The 19,519-nt window shown below is 45.3% G+C and overlaps 1 protein-coding gene across 1 annotated transcript in view; it reads left to right on the top strand.

Moving 5' to 3' along the window:
- LOC147748201 (uncharacterized) overlaps positions 1-19,519 on the top strand; it is a 334,565-nt gene that overhangs the window by 135,718 nt on the left and 179,328 nt on the right. The window lies entirely within an intron of this gene.

Raw genomic sequence — 19,519 nt, 5'->3', positions numbered from 1 at the left:
TTAAAATGGGTTTGTTAAATTGTAGATCCCTACCCAAGCATACCCAGGAAATACATATGCTATTGGAAGAGGAGAAACTTGAGATCCTATTTCTCACAGAAACATGGCTCAGACCAGACTCGGACTACGACATTGTCCAGGCGCTACCTCAGGGCTTTCTACTGCAACATCTAGACCGAGCGAAGGGTAAGGGCGGAGGGATCGCGATTATCTATAACAATCAATTTACATGACGTTTTCACGACAGCCCCCTATCGAACTGTGAAAATGTACATTTCAACATCCAACTTTCCCCTTGTAACTCCCTCTCAGGAGTCCTCATTTACCGCCCACCAGGGCCTTTAGGCCAATTTTGTAGCTTCCTCCTGGAATTTTCAACTGCCCTTTCTAGTACTTCGTCTAACATGATAATCCGAGGGGACCTTAACATTCATTTGGATAAGGACGATGACGATACTGCAACAGAACTCCTTACAGATTTAGCGACTCTTCAGCTACAGCTCCAGAACAACCAACCTACACACAGGCTCGGACATTTACTTGACCCTATCATATGTAACATTGATGATCTTAAAACCAACGCCCCGATCCCTCTGCCATCGTCGGACCACCTACTCATCCCTTTTAGATGGGAAGTACCTAACATCTCTCCCCCCAACAAATCCTCTGACACACCCTCGCGTCCCTGGGCCAAACTAGACATCAATAAATGGAAACAGACCTTAGAACTCCGTAAACCAATCCATGAAACAGACCCTATCAGAGCAGACATGAAGTTCTCCTCCTGGATCGAAAACTCCCTTAACACGATCCTCCCAAAAAAACCTCACCTTACCTCCCGTAAAAAAAAACCTGCCCCATGGTTTACCCAGGAGACCCGCCACCTAAAAAAACTCTGTAAAAAAGCTGAAAGAGTGTGGCGTAAAGACTTCGATCCTGATCGCAAGAAAGACTACAGACTGTCCATTCTTACGTACAAAAAAGCCTTGAAAAATGCACAAACCGCCATTTTTCAAGAGAAAATTAGTGCGGCATCCTGCTCATCAAGGGAGACTTTTCAAATCGTCAAACAACTCCTAAAAACACCAGAACCGTCAGGATCGATCGACCCCTCAGACAACCAATGTGACAAACTGGCCACATTTTTTGACCCAAAAATTCAAAATATCTTACAAATACTTCCGCCCTTCTCCAATACGGATCATCATGTAGCTGCAGAACAGGCCAACACCCTTAACACAGGACTTGACTCATTCACCCTCATAAGCCCTGACACTCTGGCGCCTATTCTCCAGTCACTCAAAAGTGGCTCACCATCAGACCCCGCCCCAGTCAAAATCTTAAAGCTGGCAACACCGACTATTCTCGAACCACTGGTAAATGTAGTCAATGCCTCCCTGACCAACGGAACGATTCCCCCCAGCTGGAAGAAGGCGAAGGTCAGGGCTCTCCTTAAAAAAACAAATCTAGACCCCCTCAACCTTGCCAACTTTAGGCCAATTTCCCTCCTCCCATGTACTAGCAAGATAACAGAAAAATGAATCAACTCCCAGCTGTCCAACTATCTCGAGACTAACGAATTACTCAAATCCTCACAGACAGGCTTCCGTCCGGGTCAGGGCACTGAAACCACGATGCTGACGGTGGTCGAGGAGGCCAGGAAGATCATGGATACAGGAGGATCAGTGGCAGTGATCCTCCTGGACCTAAGTGCGGCCTTCGACACGGTCAACCATCAGATCCTGGCCCAGCGACTTAGCGATCTTGGGATTTCAGGCCTCGCCTTATCTTGGCTGAAATCATTTCTGCAAGACCGCTCATTCCAGGTCATAGAGGGCAACTATTCATCTAAAGAGACCCCTATACGTTGTGGAGTGCCACAGGGCTCCTCTTTGAGCCCTACACTCTTCAACGTATATATGTCCCCCCTGGAACAGATAGTCACCCCACATGGGATAAAACTCCTGACATATGCAGACGACACGCAGCTGGTGGTTTCCCTCACTCAGCAGAAAAACTCCAACATAGACCTCTACTCCTGCCTGACTGACATTGTCAGCTGGATGGACAGATCCCACTTAAAGCTTAACAGCGACAAGACGGAGATCATGGTGATGGGGAATCAAGCTCACCTCCTCACAGACTCCCTCTGGCCTCCTTGCATGGGTAAACCTCCAACCCCTAAGCCCGAGATTAAAAGCCTCGGTTTATGGCTGGACAAAAATCTCACCATGCAAACCCAAGCAAGAAAAACGGCTGGAGCCTGCTTTGGTCTCCTGCCTCCACCCGAAAAATCCTACCACTACTCCCTTTCCATTCAAGGAAACTTGATACAGGGTCTCATCTTGTCAAGGTTGGACTACGGTAACGCACTGTACCTGGGCGCACCACGAAAATTCACTACCAAACTACAGGTAGTTCAAAATGCCGCCGCTAGGATTCTGACCAACACCAAGAACCGCTGCTCAACCAAACCAGCCTTGCGAGCGCTGCATTGGCTACCCATCATGGAAAGAGTGCAGTTTAAGTCACTCTGCCTCACGCACAAAATTCTTAATGGGAAAGCCCCCCCCATACTCAGAGATCTGGTCACTCCCCATACCACCTCCAGACCCCTCCGATCATCCAATGCCCACCTTACTAAACTACCCAAGATCTACAGAGCACGATCAGGAGGCCGACGCTTTTCATACAATGTCTCCAAGATGTGGAATTCCCTCCCCCCTGACCTCCGCCACAACCCAACCTTCTGACATTTCGAAAATCTTTGAAGACATGGCTGTTCCCGTGAGCTTCTCCCCCTCTTTTTCTATCTGTACTTGTTCAGCGCTGGGACGCTCACGGGCAGCTATGCGTTTTAGAAATCCGGTAACATTAACATTAACATTATTTCTCTTTGTTTTTTGCTCTTTCTATGTATGCTGCATTCTGCAGCACACGTAGAAAGAAGGCAGAACACGTAGAAAGAAGAAAACACCATCACTGATTGTTTTTGTGCAGGAAGGTGCACCTTCCTATACAAAAACAAAAATCTCTGCATTGCAGGCACTCTTGAACCATGGTGCAAGGGTACCTGCATTGGCGCTAGGCAGCCAATTGTGTGCCAGCGCAGCGCAAAGCCCAGGGATGTGTCACATTGAAAATTCAATGCATCCCCGCACTTACCTAATGATACAGGACAGCAAGATGGCTTGCAATGCTGCGCTGCGTCATTTTCTAGTACATATGCCCATCTGTTTACATATTCGGGGCACATTTCCAGTTTGAACATAGATCCATTGAGAAAGCCCTATGTCTTTTGACCATTACAGGATGAAACACGTGTTCTCTGCCTTCTACAAGCAGCTTTTCAGCTGTACATGCATTTGTTAAACTACTGCGTATATTTTGAATCGAAAGTCTGATTGTCCGTTGCCTTGTAGTATGAGCAGATTTGCTATTGTACATCCACATGAGAAAATATTGTTCATTAGAAAATATTGTGTAAATTTCATAACTACGAGACTGAGATGCGCCAATCAGTCTTTGGTAAACGTGTCATAAAATAAATGTCACTAAATAATCCTGGTTAACAAAAAAAGGTTTGGCCTCTTAACAGTAAGGCTAGGCCCATTAAACAAAACACCACTACAATTGCCAATACTGTTCACAATTTGTTGCCTTGCTTGACGCTTGGGTCCCACCCCTGATTTAATGTGAAACCAGAAAAAAATTGCTTCATAACTTTTCTTTATTTTTCAATTTCTGATTATATTTTCTTTATATCAAAAGGTTTTTTAGTAGTCATACACATACCATATATATAGCCCACGCCCACTATTTTTTTTACAACATACAAACAAAAAAACATTTTTAGACATTACCTAGGTACAATACAAAGACAAAAAATCAAAACAATTTCTAAAATACAAACAATGAAAACACATACATAGAAAAATTACTTGTTTTCAATTCACTGTACAATCTTAGAATCAACAGCGCCTGTTTTTAAACAACCCTCTGTGCATGCTATTTACTCTCTTAACTTGGTATGTTTATCAAAGACTAACACGGAACTTGGGGAATTTCTCTTTTCGCTGCACTTCTTGTGAAAAACTACGTGGTTGACGCGTTTCAAACCCAAGTGTTATTATACCGGGTTCTCATCAGTATGTGGAAGCAACTGATGTAACAACAGCTAAGATGAAAGGTTTATTTCTGAACCTAGTAGGAGATGAAGTGGAGGACCTGCTGGTGACACTCCCAAAAGAAGAGATTGCCACCTATGACAAGCTAAAATAATGCTTAACGGACAAGTTTGATCCCCAGAGAAATGTTGATTTCGAACGATACAGCTTTATGATAGCATTCCAACAAGCAGAAGAATCTCCGGATGACTTAGCAACAAGGTTGCGGACACTGGTAACTCATTGCGAATTTGATAAGTTCAACAACAAACAGGCAATACGATTGCGCATCATCGAAGGCTGTCGTGACATCGAATTCTGCAGAAGGATCCTAAAATAACTGATCTCATTGGCAAACATCCTGGCGCTAGGAAGGGCTGAAGCCAGAGCGACAGCGCATGCAAAAGAAATGGAACGAGGTAAGGCAAGAGATGTAGAACAGATTCAACGAATGACGAACAACAATCGCTCAGGAAGCTGGAGAAAAGAAAAGAGTGAACAGACGGCGAAGAAACAGCCGGAAGGAACATGCTACAGGTGCGGACTTGAGTTCCCACACAGAGGCCCATGCCTGGCATTCGGTCAGACCTGCAGAAAATGCAATGGAAGAAACCACTATGCAAGCGTGTGTCAAGGGATGCAGTTTAGAAACAACCGAGGAAGGCCAGGAAGAGCATGAATGCCAACAAGCAGACACATCAGGCATGTCGAGACAGGGGCAAGAAGCTCATCAGTAGTGTCGGAAGAAGAGGAAGAAAAAGAAAAAAATGGAACAATTATATCTCATGGCAGATGTCACGATAGAGTCAGAAATGGAAGAGGAAAGTGAAGAGGAAGATGAAGCAAGAATATGCCTGATAGGAAAAAAGAAAATAAAGAAAACAGAGTTGGTGAACATAAAGGTGGGGCCACACGAAGCAGAATTTGTCCTGGACAGTGGTGCAACGTGCAACATTATGTGCGTCTCTGAATATGAAAGAATGAAGATAAAGCCGATTCTAAGACCATCTCGGGTCAAAGTATTTACGTGGGGGTCCAAAAAACCGGTGATAAACATGGGAAAGTTCAAAGAAGAACTGACGTACAAGGATTAAAGGACAACCGAAGAAATACACGTACTGAAAGGAGACATCCCGGCGCCATGCCTACTGAGCAATGTCACGGCTCAAGTGATGGGTCTCATGGCAATGACATACAACATGTCAGAAAGAAAAAACATTCTGAGAGAATACCCCAAGTTACTACAAGGACTAGGGAAGCTCAATGGACGACAAATTACACTGCACATTGACGAGACAATAAGGCCAATCGCACAACAACACAGAAGAGTGCCAATTCACCTGCAGCCACAGGTAGAAGAGGAGCTTGAAGCACTACTGAAACAGGACATAATAGAGCCAGCGGAAGGACCGACGCCGTGGGTGTCGCCCATCTTGGCTGTCCCAAAGAAAGACACGTCCAAAATAAGAATATGTGTAGACATGAGGATACCGAACAAGGGTATTGAACGTGAACGACACCCTGGACAACATTTGGATGACATGATCAGCTGTCTCACAGGCACAAGGCATTTTTCCAAACTGGACTTGTGCAAAGGATACCACCAACTAGAACTGGATCCTCAATCTAGGTACATCACAACATTCTCCACGCACTTAGATCTGTTTAGATACAAACGACTGAACTTTGGGATCTCATCGGCTGCAGAGATATTTTAAGAAACGATAAGACAAATAATAAGACCAATAAAAAACAGCTTAAATTATAGCGATGACATTCTAGTATTTGGCAAGTCGGACGAGGAGCATGACAAGGCTTTAAGAGACGTTTGCTCCCACCTTGAACAGGCCGGCTTGACACTGAACGAAGACAAATGCGAACTAGGGCGAAACAAACTGGTTTTCTATGGCCACATTTTCTCAAAAAAAGGAATGCAGCCGGATCACAGCAAGGTGGAAACATTGCAAAAGGCAAAGAAACCAACGGATGTAGCGGAAGTAAGGTCATTCCTTGGTCTAGCAAGCTACTGCGCAAGATATATCAAAGACTTTGCCACTGTAAGTGCACCGTTAAGAGAGCTGACAAAGCAAGGACAAAGCTTCTCATGGACCGATGAATGCAGCAAAGCGTTTGAAGAAATAAGACAAGCCGTAACAGCAGTGGATCACCTAGCATATTTTGACCCAAGACTGAGCACAGAATTAACAGTAGACGCAAGTCCAGTGGGACTAGGAGCAATATTGGCGCAACATCAACCAGGGAGAGACTCCCCAAGACACATAGTGGCCTTCTGAAGCAAGAGCTTGTCGGAGGTTGAGAAAGGATACTCTCAACCAGAAAAGGACCTGCGAACATTAGCACATGTTCATCTACGGGAAACCTTTTACAATTATACCAGACCATCAGGCACTCACAACAATATACGGCATTCAGAACGCAAAGATACCGCCAAGGATAGAAAGATGGGGAATCAGGCTCATGGACTACAACTTCAAGATTATTCACAAGCCAGGAAAGGAACACAACCCAGCTGACTATGTGTCGCGGCACCCTCTGCCACAAGCATCGCAAGCAACAACGATGGCAGAGGAATATCTCAATTTTGCATTGAAACTCAGTACACCGACAACAATAACATTGGAAGAACTGGAACACGAAACAAAACGAGACCACACCATGCAGGAGACAATGAGAATCACCAGACAGCAAAGATGGAGGCACGTGAACAGCAACAGTAGTGTGGAAAGAGGGGTAGAGAAAGAAGAACTGCTAGAGTTCAAAAGGATAAGGGAGGAACTCTCGGAGTGAGGAAATGGGATAATAATGAGAGGCACTCAGATAGCAATGCCCCGGACACTGAGAAAAAGAACAGTAGAACTGGCGCATCAATCACACAGAGGAATTGCAGCAACCAAAAAAATGTTGCGGGAAAAAGTGTGGTTTCCGGGATTAGACAACATGGTAGAAGAAATGGTGACGTGCTGTCACATTTGTCAAATAACAGGGCCCTCATCAAAGCCGGAACCGCTACAAATGTCCCAACTACCAAAGGCGGTGTGGACAGAGCTGGCAGCAGATTTTTATGGCCCCCTGGAAACAGGAAGTTACCTGCTGGTAATCATAGATAAATGCTAAGGTTCCCGATAGTGAGACCGATAGCGTCCACATCAGCCAACGCAACGCTGCCAGTGCTAGATGATGTATTCGCAGCATGGGGCTCACCACAGACACTAAAACAGACAATGGCCCGCCCTTCTCAGGTGAGGAGTTCAAAAGATTCATAGCATACCTGGGAATCAACCACAGAAGAATAACACCGCTGTGGCCACAGGCAAACGGCATGGCAGAAAGGTTCATGGGAACCATCAAGAAGGAGATACAGAGGGCAAAACTGACGCAAATATCAACTGGGCAGGCCCTATGTCAGGTACTAAGAGACTATCCAAACACCCCTCACAGCTCCACGGGAAAGTGCCCTGCAGTACTGGTACTAGGACGCTCAAGCAGAACGAGACTGCCACAAATAAAAGAGGTGGAGAAGACAGAACAAAAGGATATCACCGCAAGAGACAAGGATCAGAAAGCTAAGATGAAGGCCTATGCTGACCAGAGAAGACATGCAACAAACAAAAATAAAGGAAGGAGACACCGTGCTAGTGAAACAGAGACAAGTGAAGAAATCGGACAGCGCCTTCTCAAGAGACCCCTTGACGGTGACGGAAGTAAAAGGGCCAATGATCACAGCGTCAGCCGGCAAATATCACATCACTCGGAACAGTTCACATTTAAAGGAACTGAAAACAAAAGAAGAAGAGATGCCAAAGCAAGAGCTGGAGGAGGACAGACCACAAGGAGAATCACCCGCTGACCTATGAGAGCAGCGACCAAGAATAGAATGCAAAAAGATTAATTGAAGAGATGTAAAGGGACAGCGGCTGTGGACACTCTCTCTCTCTCTCTCTCTCTCTCTCTCTCTCGCGCGCGCGCTCTCTCTCTCTCTCTCTCTCTCTCTCTCTCTCTCTCTCTCTCTCTCTCACACCATCATCAAACAGCAAGCCAAATGGAAAGAATGTTTTGTTCACAACAAGGGGGGAGATGTCATGCCTTGGACAATGGCACTAGGACCCTGGGGCACAGGGTCAAGGGACAAGGGGACACCGGACACCACATCCGGTCAGGGGAGGGGACCTGAGGACATTCTGGGAGCGGACCTCGAGGTGAGAGGTCGGGGAAGCATTGTACTCAGTAATGATAATAAAGCATACTTGAATTGCCCAGCTGTGTCCTGCGTGTTTCCTGGGGGAGGGAACACGACAAAAGCTCATCTATTTTAATTTGGGCATGGCTTGCCAGCGTCCTGCAGGTGTCCCTGTTTTTGCGCCAATAGGCCTTGCAGGATAGCTGTGCGCTATACAAGATGTCTTGAATAGAAGGTTCTTTTATGAGCAAGAGAGAATAATTTTTAGATTGTTTGTCTTTTCGTTATTTTTGTCTCTTCAGCCAGAACAAGTGTTTCACCTGTAATGGCTGAAAGCCCTAGGTCTTTCCTAAGGAGCTATGTTCAGACTAGAATCGTGCCCTTAAGAAGCAAACAAATGTCTTTGAAAAAGGAATGAATGAATGAAAAGTTTATTGTTTGATTAATTAAAATCTTACAATATATATGCAATAATTCTTAATTATAAAATCAGTAATAAAAACATTTGAAAAAGGAGAAACAATTATGTTGCTAGTTGTACCTACAAATCTAAGGTGCACAGAAATAGTCACTGGTTCAGTCCATAATGATTTAGTCAATTAGTTGAAGAGCTTTTTTGAGGGCATATTTACAAGCCCCTTGCACTGATGGAGCATTGCTTTTTTTGACGCTCCAGTCAAACACAATTCTTCACCACATTTACAAGGGCGCGCATAGTCAACCTGCGTGGCTTTTCATGGCCTTGTAAATATGGCACTCTTTCACGCATTATTCTGTGTGAAAGGGATGTTTCCTGGGTGTTGCTGTGGATGTTCCCACGCAACACCCATGGATTCTGACACATTCCTGGAATTACAAAGTTCTGTAAACCTGGGAATGCGTCAGATTCCTATGCATAACCAGAAGAGGCGTTAAAGTGGTGCAACAGGGAGAAATACCTTTATTTCTCTTTGTTTTATGCTCTTTCTATGTATGCTGCATTCTGCAACACACGTGGAAAGAAGGCAGAACACGTAGAAAGAAGAAAACACCATCACTGATTGTTTTTGTGCAGGAAGGTGCACCTTCCTATACAAAAACAAAAATCTCTGCATTGCAGGCACTCTTGAACCATGGTGCAAGGGTACCTGCATTGGCGCTAGGCAGCCAATTGTGTGCCAGCGCAGCGCAAAGCCCAGGGATGTGTCACATTGAAAATTCAATGCATCCCCGCACTTACCTAAAGATACAGGACAGCAAGATGGCTTGCAATGCTGCGCTGCGTCATTTTCTAGTATATATGCCCCTCTGTTTACATATTCGAGGCACATTTCCAGTTTGAACATAGATCCATTGAGAAAGCCCTATGTCTTTTGACCATTACAGGATCCATGAGAAACTATTGTGCATTAGAAAATATTGTGTACATTTCATAACTACGAGACTGAGATGTGCCAATCAGTCTTTGGTAAACGTGTCATAAAATAAATGTCACTAAATAATCCTGGTTAACAAAAAAAGGTTCGGCCTCTTAACAGTAAGGCTAGGCCCATTAAACAAAACACCACTACAATTGCCAATACTGTTCACAATTTGTTGCCTTGCTTGACACTTGGGTCCCACCCCTGATTTATTGTGAAACCCCAAAAAAATTGCTTCATAACTTTTCTTTATTTTTCAATTTCTGATTATATTTTCTTTATATCAAAAGGTTTTTTAGTAGTCATACACATACCATATATATAGCCCACACCCACTAATTTTTTTACAACATACAAACAAAAAAACATTTTTAGACATTACCTAGGTACAATACAAAGACAAAAAATCAAAACAATTTCTAAAATACAAACAATGAAAACACATACATAGAACAATTACTTGTTTTCAATTCACTGTACAATCTTAGAATCAACAGTGCCTGTTTTTAAACAACCCTCTGTGCGTGCTAATTACTCTCTTAACTTGGTGTGTTTATCAAACACTAACACGGAACATGGGGAATTTCTCTTTTCGCTGCACCTCTTGTGAAAAACTACGTGGTCGACGCGTTTCAAACCCAAGTGTTATTATACCGGGTTCTCATCAGGACCAATAGCTGTCTATGAAGAGATCAGCCGATCTCCTTTTTCTCAAAATACTTAGGGCCAGATGTAGGAAGCCTAATACCCGTCGGTAACAGCCGAAATTACCGAATTTCACCCGTTACCGACCGGTATTAGGCTTTTCTGATGTAGGGGCCTAATCTAAGAATTCGATAATTTACTGAATGGGTAATTTAAGGAATCAGTAAATTACCGAATTCTTAAATACCGATTCTGTAAATTTCCGAATTGCTAATGTAGGGAGCACTTAAATGAGTGCTTTTCCCATGTTAGGGTTCGTTATTTACCACCAACTACAAGTTGGTGGTAAATAACGAAAACCCCCAAAAAAACAATTTAATGCAAATTATTTCAGTGCCATGTGGCAGACATAACTGCCCTTAGGGCATGTATGTTCGCCACGTGTGCACCCATACACAATTGAGGGGTGCAACAGGGTGTCAAAGTGACACCCTGCCACCCTTCAATGTTTTCCCCTTTTTACAGAATCGGTATTTACCGATTCGGTAATTCCCATTCATTCCTATGGGCCTCCAGGCCTATAGGAATGAATGGGGAATACCGAAACGGTAAATACCGATTTGGTAAATACAGTATCTTAACGATTCGGTAATACTTACCGAATTTTTCCCTACATAGCATTTACCAATTCTAAAATACCGAATCGGTACAATTCGGTATTTTAGAATCGGTAAATGTCCCTCACCTACATCTGGCCCTCAGGGTCTCCGAAATTGTATGTTTTTTAAGGGGGGCAACGGCCGCCATCCTTTCCGTAATTGCAGCTTCTTTAGTCTTTTCTTTCAACTTTTTGCAACCAGACGCCGTATTTGATGACTTTAGTCTTCGTACCTATCGCGGTAGATGGCTGTTTTCTTCGAACGAAAAAAAACAGCCATCCCCGCGATAGATAGTTATTATGGCAGGGAGGTGCTCTTCAAATTGCTCTTGAAAAACTCCAGAAAGGAATTTAAGATGGAGGCTTGGCATTCCCATATATCAAGAAGTATTATTGGGCCTCTCAACTGTTGGTGAATAATGATTTGGTGAACTGGGACTAGGATGTACAAGCCTATAGGGTAGAGATGCAATGCCAGGTAATAACTATGAAACCATTCTATACACTCGTAAGGGAAGGAAGGCCTCCCCAGACATACTTCTACTGTAGTGAAATGCAGGACCGAAGCCAAGAGTCACTTGTGAGGGCTGGATGCACTAACGTCCACCATGACTCACCTCTGGCACAAGGATAGACTGACAGAGGTCTTCAAACTTACTGGCTTCTCACTGTGGGCAAAAATAGGTATCAAGCACCTCAGGGATATATGGTGGAGTGGAGCCTTTATTTCTTTCAACACCCTGAGGCAGGGATTTGACTTAGCAGACTCCAAGACACTCCACTATCCCCAGCTGGGGCAAACTGTTAGGGTACACATCCAAGAGGGAATGAGCTTGCCTGATTCCTCTCCCCTGGAAGACCGCTTGTTAGCTGACCCTAGTCCTCACAAAGGTGTCTCAGTGATCTATAAAAAAACGAATAAATAACTCCCCTGAACTACCGAGCAACTTGGGTGGATAATCTGTGCAACATAGCAGATGAGGAGTGGGTAGAGGCACTCCAAGGCAATTCATGCACGGTTTAGGTTAATACAACTCAAGTTTCTTCCTAGAACATTTTATCCCCACACTCTATTCCACAAAATGGCAGCAGTGGAAGAGCCTTATGTATAAGAGGTTGTGGACAAATAGGCTCCTTCTACCATATCCTATGGGAGTGCCCACTGATACACGGATACAGGACCGACATGCACTGTTATGTCAAAGGTACTCTCAGTTGAAGTCCCAATCCAGGCTGAATGGCTGGTGTTGATGATACAGCGGGAGGTAGCCTGGCGCCAGACACACCCGGATATGGTTGGCACTGGCGGCAGTGGTGACTAAAAAGAACATTCTCAAAACATCATTGAAGGGGGGAAAAAGAAGAATACGTGATCCATTCTGCTTCCTAAGGCTAGAGTAAATAAATCTAATTTGGGGGGAGAATGAACCACTGGTCGCGCATTCCCAGGGTCTAAGATAATGTGAGAGGGACCATCGTTGTAAAAAACCCTCATATGCGGACATAGGCGTCGGGCGGTATATCTTGGTTCTCCATTCAGTGACGCAACAGCATTATCATTGGGTCTTTTCCTTTGTCTGTTATGCTGACCTCCACATGGAGGAAGACCAACTGGAGTGACAGTAGTACCCAAAAAGATAGGGCGTGTTAGTGCTCAGGTGAGTGTGAAGTAAAATTCCTTATGCCAAGTCTCTTGTGTTTTATTCTGTGGATCATTAGTATAGGAAACTAAAAACAGAGGTGTGGGTTTTTAGACCTAGTTACTGGTCTACCACACTAGTGAAAGCTGTCAACATGTTTCAGCCTCCTGGTAACTCTAGAGGCTTTCATCAGGACCAATCGATTAAGAGCTTGTTGTGGCTCTTAAGTGTGCAAAAGTGGCTTACTCACCACCTTTTGTAGAGGTTGGGCAATTCTATTGTGTCTGTACCTAAAAGGAAAAGAAAAATTTGAAGTAATATCAACTGTTACTGACATTGCTGTCGCAGTCAACTGATGTGTTGACATCACTTTTCATGTTGTGAATATTGGAGCGTGTATTAACGCTAGTTGTGTGCAAGCAGTATACAGGATACAGGGAGTTCATGGTATGAAAAACAGTAGGCCATGTAGAGTCGAAAGACTCTCAGTGTTGTGGAGGCATTTGCCACATATGTAGATCTAATCATGGGTAATTCCTCGCGTGTAAATACAGGTGTTATCATTTAATCGTTAGTAACACGTCTGTGCGAGAAAATGATGTGAATATTAGTCCCAAGTTACTTAAGGAGAGTTCCAAGCCTCTACATAGTTATACTTTTAAATATATATGTCATGTAGTGCGGGAAGGTGGAATGGGCAGGCCACGTTTATGCTGTGTTAATGGTAGCGGCGTTTATTTAAATAGCGGCTGGCTCAATAGATTTTCATGTGCATTACTCTATGTTGCCTTAATGTCTCGTCACTTAAGAATAATCATCACACTGTATGGACAAAAGCCAACGTCCACCAGGTGTTTTTAAAGAGGACACACAATTTTATGTGTCACAGCAGTGGATCTATATCTCCCATCTGTCATACAGTGACCTAAATCACTACTAAAACTGTGATGTGTGGTGCTGTGTCTGCTTATCTAACCCTCCCACCAGTGTACGGAGGACCTGAAGAAGGAGAAAAAGGTGAGGAAAAGATGGCAGATTCTCACAGAAGTAACACCATGGGAGGTTACAGGTTGGTACTCGCCTGTGTCCTCAGGTTCTCATCATTAGCACCTGACAACTTGAAAAAATAAATAGATAGTGCAGAGAAAAGGAAAGCCAAAAATGTGGTGTATGTGCTACATGTGACCCTATAAGGAGTCCCGGGATCTGGCATAGAAACCCGGAACACCCTCATTTAAAAATGAGCTAGACCCACTGGCAACACTATTTTATTCCGTGCTGTGTGTCTGCTCAATTAAAACCAACATGTTCCATTCCCTCACAAAAACATTCAGCAATGTCCTCACTGCACCTCTTTTCTCCGTTTATTGTACTTGCAAACAACAGAATACCGCATTTCATCAACATATGTGACAGACCTGCATCAAATTGAAAAGACATAAAAAATATCTGTGGGGAATCAACGATATCTTGTGTGATATAATTACTGGGTAGTTTTCCCTCATCGGCATACCTGCAACCCCGTACGAGAAACTATTTTGCACACTGTAAGATATTTACAGGACCGGTCTTAGGGCCAGATGTAGGTAGGCTTTTACCGGTCGGTTAAGGCCGAAAACGGCCGTACCGACCGGTAAAATCCTTTACCTATGTAGGGGGCATATTTACCGATTCGGTAAATAACGAATCGGTATTTTCCGATTCGGTATTCACCGAATCGGTAAATTAAATGTAGGAAGCACTTCAAACAGTGCTTCTGGGCTTAAAGGATTCGTTATTTACCACCAACTATTAGTTGGTGGTAAATAACAAATTCCTATGTAAATGCAGATATGTGCATTTACACCTGTGCCATGTGACAGACATACATGCCCTTAGGGCATGTATGTGTGCCAAATGTGCACACAAGCACTAATCAGGGATGCAACAGGGTGTCAAAGTGACACCCTGCCACCCTTGACTTTTTCCCAAGTTTACCGAATAGATATTTACCAATTCGGTAATTGACATTCATTCCTATGGGCCTCCAGGGCCATAGGAATGAATGGCAAATACCGATTCGGTAATGACCGATTCGGTAAATACCGAATCTTAACAATTCGGTATTTTTTACCGATTTTTTAGCTACATGCAGCCTGATTCATCATACTCCCGTTTTGCGAGCCCCTAATAGCGATTCATAGCGAATCGCTATTAAGGACTCGCAAAACGGGATTCATGTAGGAATATGCAAAAAAAATGCGATTCCTACTAATTCCTTATTTGCGATTAGCGGTAATGGGTGGGGTTGCCACCTAATAATGGACAAGTAGAAGTGAGTAGAAAGTATGTAGATTCCTGGTATACTTTCGCTATTAAATGAAAGTGTGATACATATCCATTTATTTCATACATTTGGGCAACGCTATCATACACACTCTAAGATGGCCGCCGCCACAGAGTGGAACCCTGTATATAGACGCCAGGACCGGAAGTAGGGCGGGTCGTGAGAGCTGGTGGCAGCGCGCGCTGCTGTTGATATAGACCGTTTAAGCTAGATGCAGACGAGGGACTGAGCGTTGGCTGGACAACCGCGTCTAATCGGTAAGGAGGGGGCACGAAGGGGAGACCAAGTTCACTGTATTAAACACGGGAAGCGTCCATCGTTATTTATCAATAAGTGGTGGAGTTGATCCCCGGGGCTTTATCAAGCTGTTTGTGAGCCTTGGTGCAGCGTTTCTACCAGTAGCGAGAGTTCCGTACTATCCTAGATACCAGTTGGACTATATGGAGTGGGAATTAGTGACTCTAGCACGTATGGGGGTATATTTGACAGGGGCGCCCCTATTAAAGGCAGAGGTTCTTCCGGTGATGCCGCACGAAAAATAGGTGGTAGCACACAAAGGAAGCTCCACGCATCCACTTGTGGGAAATACACACAGTTGGCAAACAAACAGTGGGGATCACAGCGACCTGTACTTTCTGGCCTGAGGGCACTCTCAGAATGGCTGACAGCACTATGTATGTACAGGGAGGGTAACGAGTATTGTATGATTTTTATCTCTCTTGTACAGATTGACTTATTGCAGCGACTAAGACGGGACCTATAATTAACTTACAGTGTGCAAAATAGTTTCTCGTACGGGGTTGCAGGTATGCCGATGAGGGGCAACTACCCGGTAAAGATATCACACAAAATATTGTTGATTCCCCACAGATATTTTTTATATCTTTTTTAATTTGATGCAGTTCTGTTACATTTGTTGATGAAATGTGGTATGCTGTTGTTTGCAGGTACAATAAATGGAGAAAAGAGGTGCAGTGAGGACGCTGACCCTAACCCTGATGAAATTGCCGAAAATCTTTGTGAGGGAATGAAACATGTTGGTTTTAATTGAGCAGACACACAGCCAGGAATAAAATAGTGTAGCCAGTGGGTCTTCCTTGCTTTTAAACTAGGGTGTTCTGGATTTCTATGCCAGATCTCGGGACTTCTCATAGGGTCACATGTAGCACATACACCACATTTTTGGTTTTCTTTTCTCTGCACTATCTATTTATTTTTTCAAGTTGGCAGGTGCTAATGACGACAACCAGAGTACACAGGCGAGTACTAGCCTGTAACCTCCCATGGTGTTACTCTATTGAGGTTCTGCCATCTTTTCCTCACCTTTTTCTCCTTCTTCAGGTCCTCCACACACTGGTGGGAGGGTTAGATAAGCAGACACAACACCACACATCACAGTTTAAGTAGTGATTTAGTTCACTGTATTGCAGATGTGAGATATTGATCCACTGCTGTGACACATAAAATTGTGTGTTCTCTTTTAAAACACATGGTGGACGTTGACTTTTGTCCATACAGTTAGATGGAACAGGTCCTTTTGTAAGGTGAAGTTATTGAGTGTGGGGCGACCTGTTCTTTTTCTACCCCCTTGGCTCCTAGTTGTGGACAGCATATTCAGATAACCCAGCTGCTTAATTTGATGGTTCTGTTAGCCCTGACAATGAAAAAGCTCTGCAGAGGGGTTTGGAGCCCATCATTATGAGCATGAAACGCACGTTTCACAGGAACCGGTCAATAATCAATCAGACATTTGGAGAGCGCGCTACTCACCCGTGAGGGTCTCAAGGCGCTGGGGGGGGGATCAGCTACTGATCGAACAGCCAGGTCTTGAGAAGTCTTCTGAAACTCATTTGGTCCTGGGTCTGTCGTAGATGGATGGGGAGGGTGTTCCATGTCTTGGAGGCTCAGTGGGAGAAGTATCTGCTGCCGGTGGATGAGTGGGACCTGGCAAGGGTGAGGTCAGCGGAGCGGAGCTGGTGGTTGGGGAGTAGAAGGTGAGTCGCTTGTTGAGGTATGCTGGTCTGGTGTTGTGGAGTGCTTTGTGAAGGTGGGTGAGGAGCTTGAAGGTGATCCTCTTGTTGATGGGAAGCCAGTGCAGGTCTCTCAGGTGAGCTGTGATGTGGCTGTGGTGGGGGATGTCGAGGATAAGGCATGCAGAGGCGTTTTGTATGCGTTGGAGTCGCTTCTAGAGTTTGGCCGTGGTTCCCGCGTAGAGGGCGTTGCCATAGTCCAGCCTGCTGGTGACGAGGTCCTGGGTGACCGTCCTTCTGGTGTCAGTGAGGATCTATTCGTAGATCTTGCGAAGCAAACAGAGGTTGTTGAAGCAAGAGGAGGAGACGGCGTTGACTTTTTGGGTCATTGACAGAGAAGAGCCCAGGATGAACCCCAGGTTGCGTGCATGGTCGGTGGGTGTTGGCACGGTTTTCAGCGAGGCTGGCCACCAGGAGTCATCCCAGGCATAAGGGGTGGAGCCGAGGATGAGGACCTTTGTCTTGTCATAGTATAGTTTCAGGCGACTGCTGTTCATCCATTAGGAGATGACCTTCATCCCTGCGTGGAAGTTGGTTTTGGCTGTGGTGGGGTCTTTGGTGAGGGAGAGGATCAGCTGGGTGTTGTCAGCGATGGAGATTATGTTGAGGTCGTACGAGCGGACGATGTCGGCGAACAGTACATGTAGATGTTGAAGAGGGCAGGGCTGAGGGATGATCCTTGGGGTACACCGCAGGTGATCTTGGTGGCTTCGGATCGGAATGGAGGAAGGCAGACTCTCTGGGTTCTGTCAGTGAGGAAGGAGGTGATCCAGTCCAGGGCTTTGTCGCGGATCCCTCATTGTAGAGGTATGTGCGCAGGGTGCGGTGACAGACGGTGTCGAAGGCTGTTGAGAGGTCCAGGAGGATGAGAGCCGCGGTTTTGCCATTGTTCAGCAGGGCCCTGATGTCGTAAGTGGTGGTGATGAGGGCAGTTTTGGTGCTGTGGTTGCTGCGGAATCCGGATTGGGGTGAGTCCAGGGTGTTGTTCGCTTCGAGGAATTGGGTCATTTGTCTGTTGACGATCTTTTCAATGACTTTCGCAGGGAACAGGAGCAGGGATATAGGCCAAAAGTTCTTGAGGTCTTTTGGGTCGGCTTTGGGTTTCTTGAGCAGTGCATTGATTTCTGCGTGTTTCCAGCTTTCCGGGAAGGTGGTAGTCTCAAATGAGCTGTTCTAGATCTTACGGAGTTGGGGTGCGAAGATGGAGCTCGCTTTGTTGATGAGGTGGTGGGGGCAGGGTTCTGATGGTGAGCTTGAGTGGATGGTGTTCATGGTCTTGATGGTTTCTTCGTCGTTGACGTGGTTACAGGAAATCAGGCGGCCGGTGTGACTGGGGCGGTGAGTCTGTGGTGTCAGCAGCTGTCGGAGGGGTCTGGGTGTTGAAGCTGTCATGGATGTATGTGATCTTGCGGTGGAAGAAGGTAGCTAGAGAGTGGCAGAGGTCTTGTGACAGCGGGATGTCGTTGGAGCTAGAGCTGGGGTTGGTGAGTTCCTTCATGATGTTGAAGAGCTCTTTGCTATTGTGTGCGTTGTTGTCGATGAGTTCTTTGAAGGAGGTCCTTTTGGCCGTGCAAATGAGTTGGTGGTTTCTGAGGATGGCGTTCTTGAGGGCTGCATGAGTCCGGAGTTTGCTCGCAGCGCCATTTCTTCTCTAGTATCCGGCAGGTCTGTTTGGATGTCTGAAGGTCGGCGGTGAACCAGATGGCTCTTCTGTTGGTGCGTCTGTTTGAGGGTTTCTTGATCGGGGTGAGAGCATTGGCGCAGCAATCAATCCATTTCTTGAGGTTGCGGGCGGCTGTGTCCTTGTCGGTGTGTTCGGTCGGTGGGTCTCGGGCGAGGGTAGCGATTAGCTGGTCTTCAGTGACTTTGTTCCAACTGCGGTGGGGGATTCTTTGCTGGTGGATGTACGTGGTGGTTTTCTTAAAGGAGAAGTGTAGGCAGTAATGGTCAGTCCAGTGGAGTTCAGTGGTGTGGCTGATGGAGACGTGGCTGCTGGTGGAGAAGATGGGGTAGAGCGTGTGTCCGGCAGAGTGGGTGGGTGTCGTGACGAGCTGTTTGAGGCCAAGGTTGGCGAGGCTGTCCAGTAGTATAGTGGAGTTGCAGTTGTTGGTGTTCTCGAGGTGGAAGTTCAGGTCTCCAAGGAGGATGTAGTCTGTGGAGGCCAGGGTGTACGTGCTGATGGCGTCTGTGATGGAGTCGATGAATTGTGGCCAGGGTCCGGGGGGTCTGTAAACAAGTGTTCATCTGAGGGTGGTGTTTGGATCGATGTGGACCTGGAAGTGCAGGTGTTCGGCACCGGTGACATTTTTTTTATATTTTTTGAGTTTCTGTAAAATATGGGTTTGATACCACTCCATGTGCATGTGTGTAGAAAGGGATATATTTGTACAGATGGTTTTGAAGACAGAAAAGACTTCCTTTAATGGGCTTATGTTTCACACAGGCTTGTGCTGTAT

The sequence above is a fragment of the Lissotriton vulgaris genome, chromosome 1_1, assembly GCF_964263255.1.
Source record: "Lissotriton vulgaris chromosome 1_1, aLisVul1.2, whole genome shotgun sequence".
In the NCBI taxonomy this organism is placed as follows: Eukaryota; Metazoa; Chordata; class Amphibia; order Caudata; family Salamandridae; genus Lissotriton; species Lissotriton vulgaris.
This window is presented reverse-complemented; position numbering and strand designations above follow the sequence as displayed.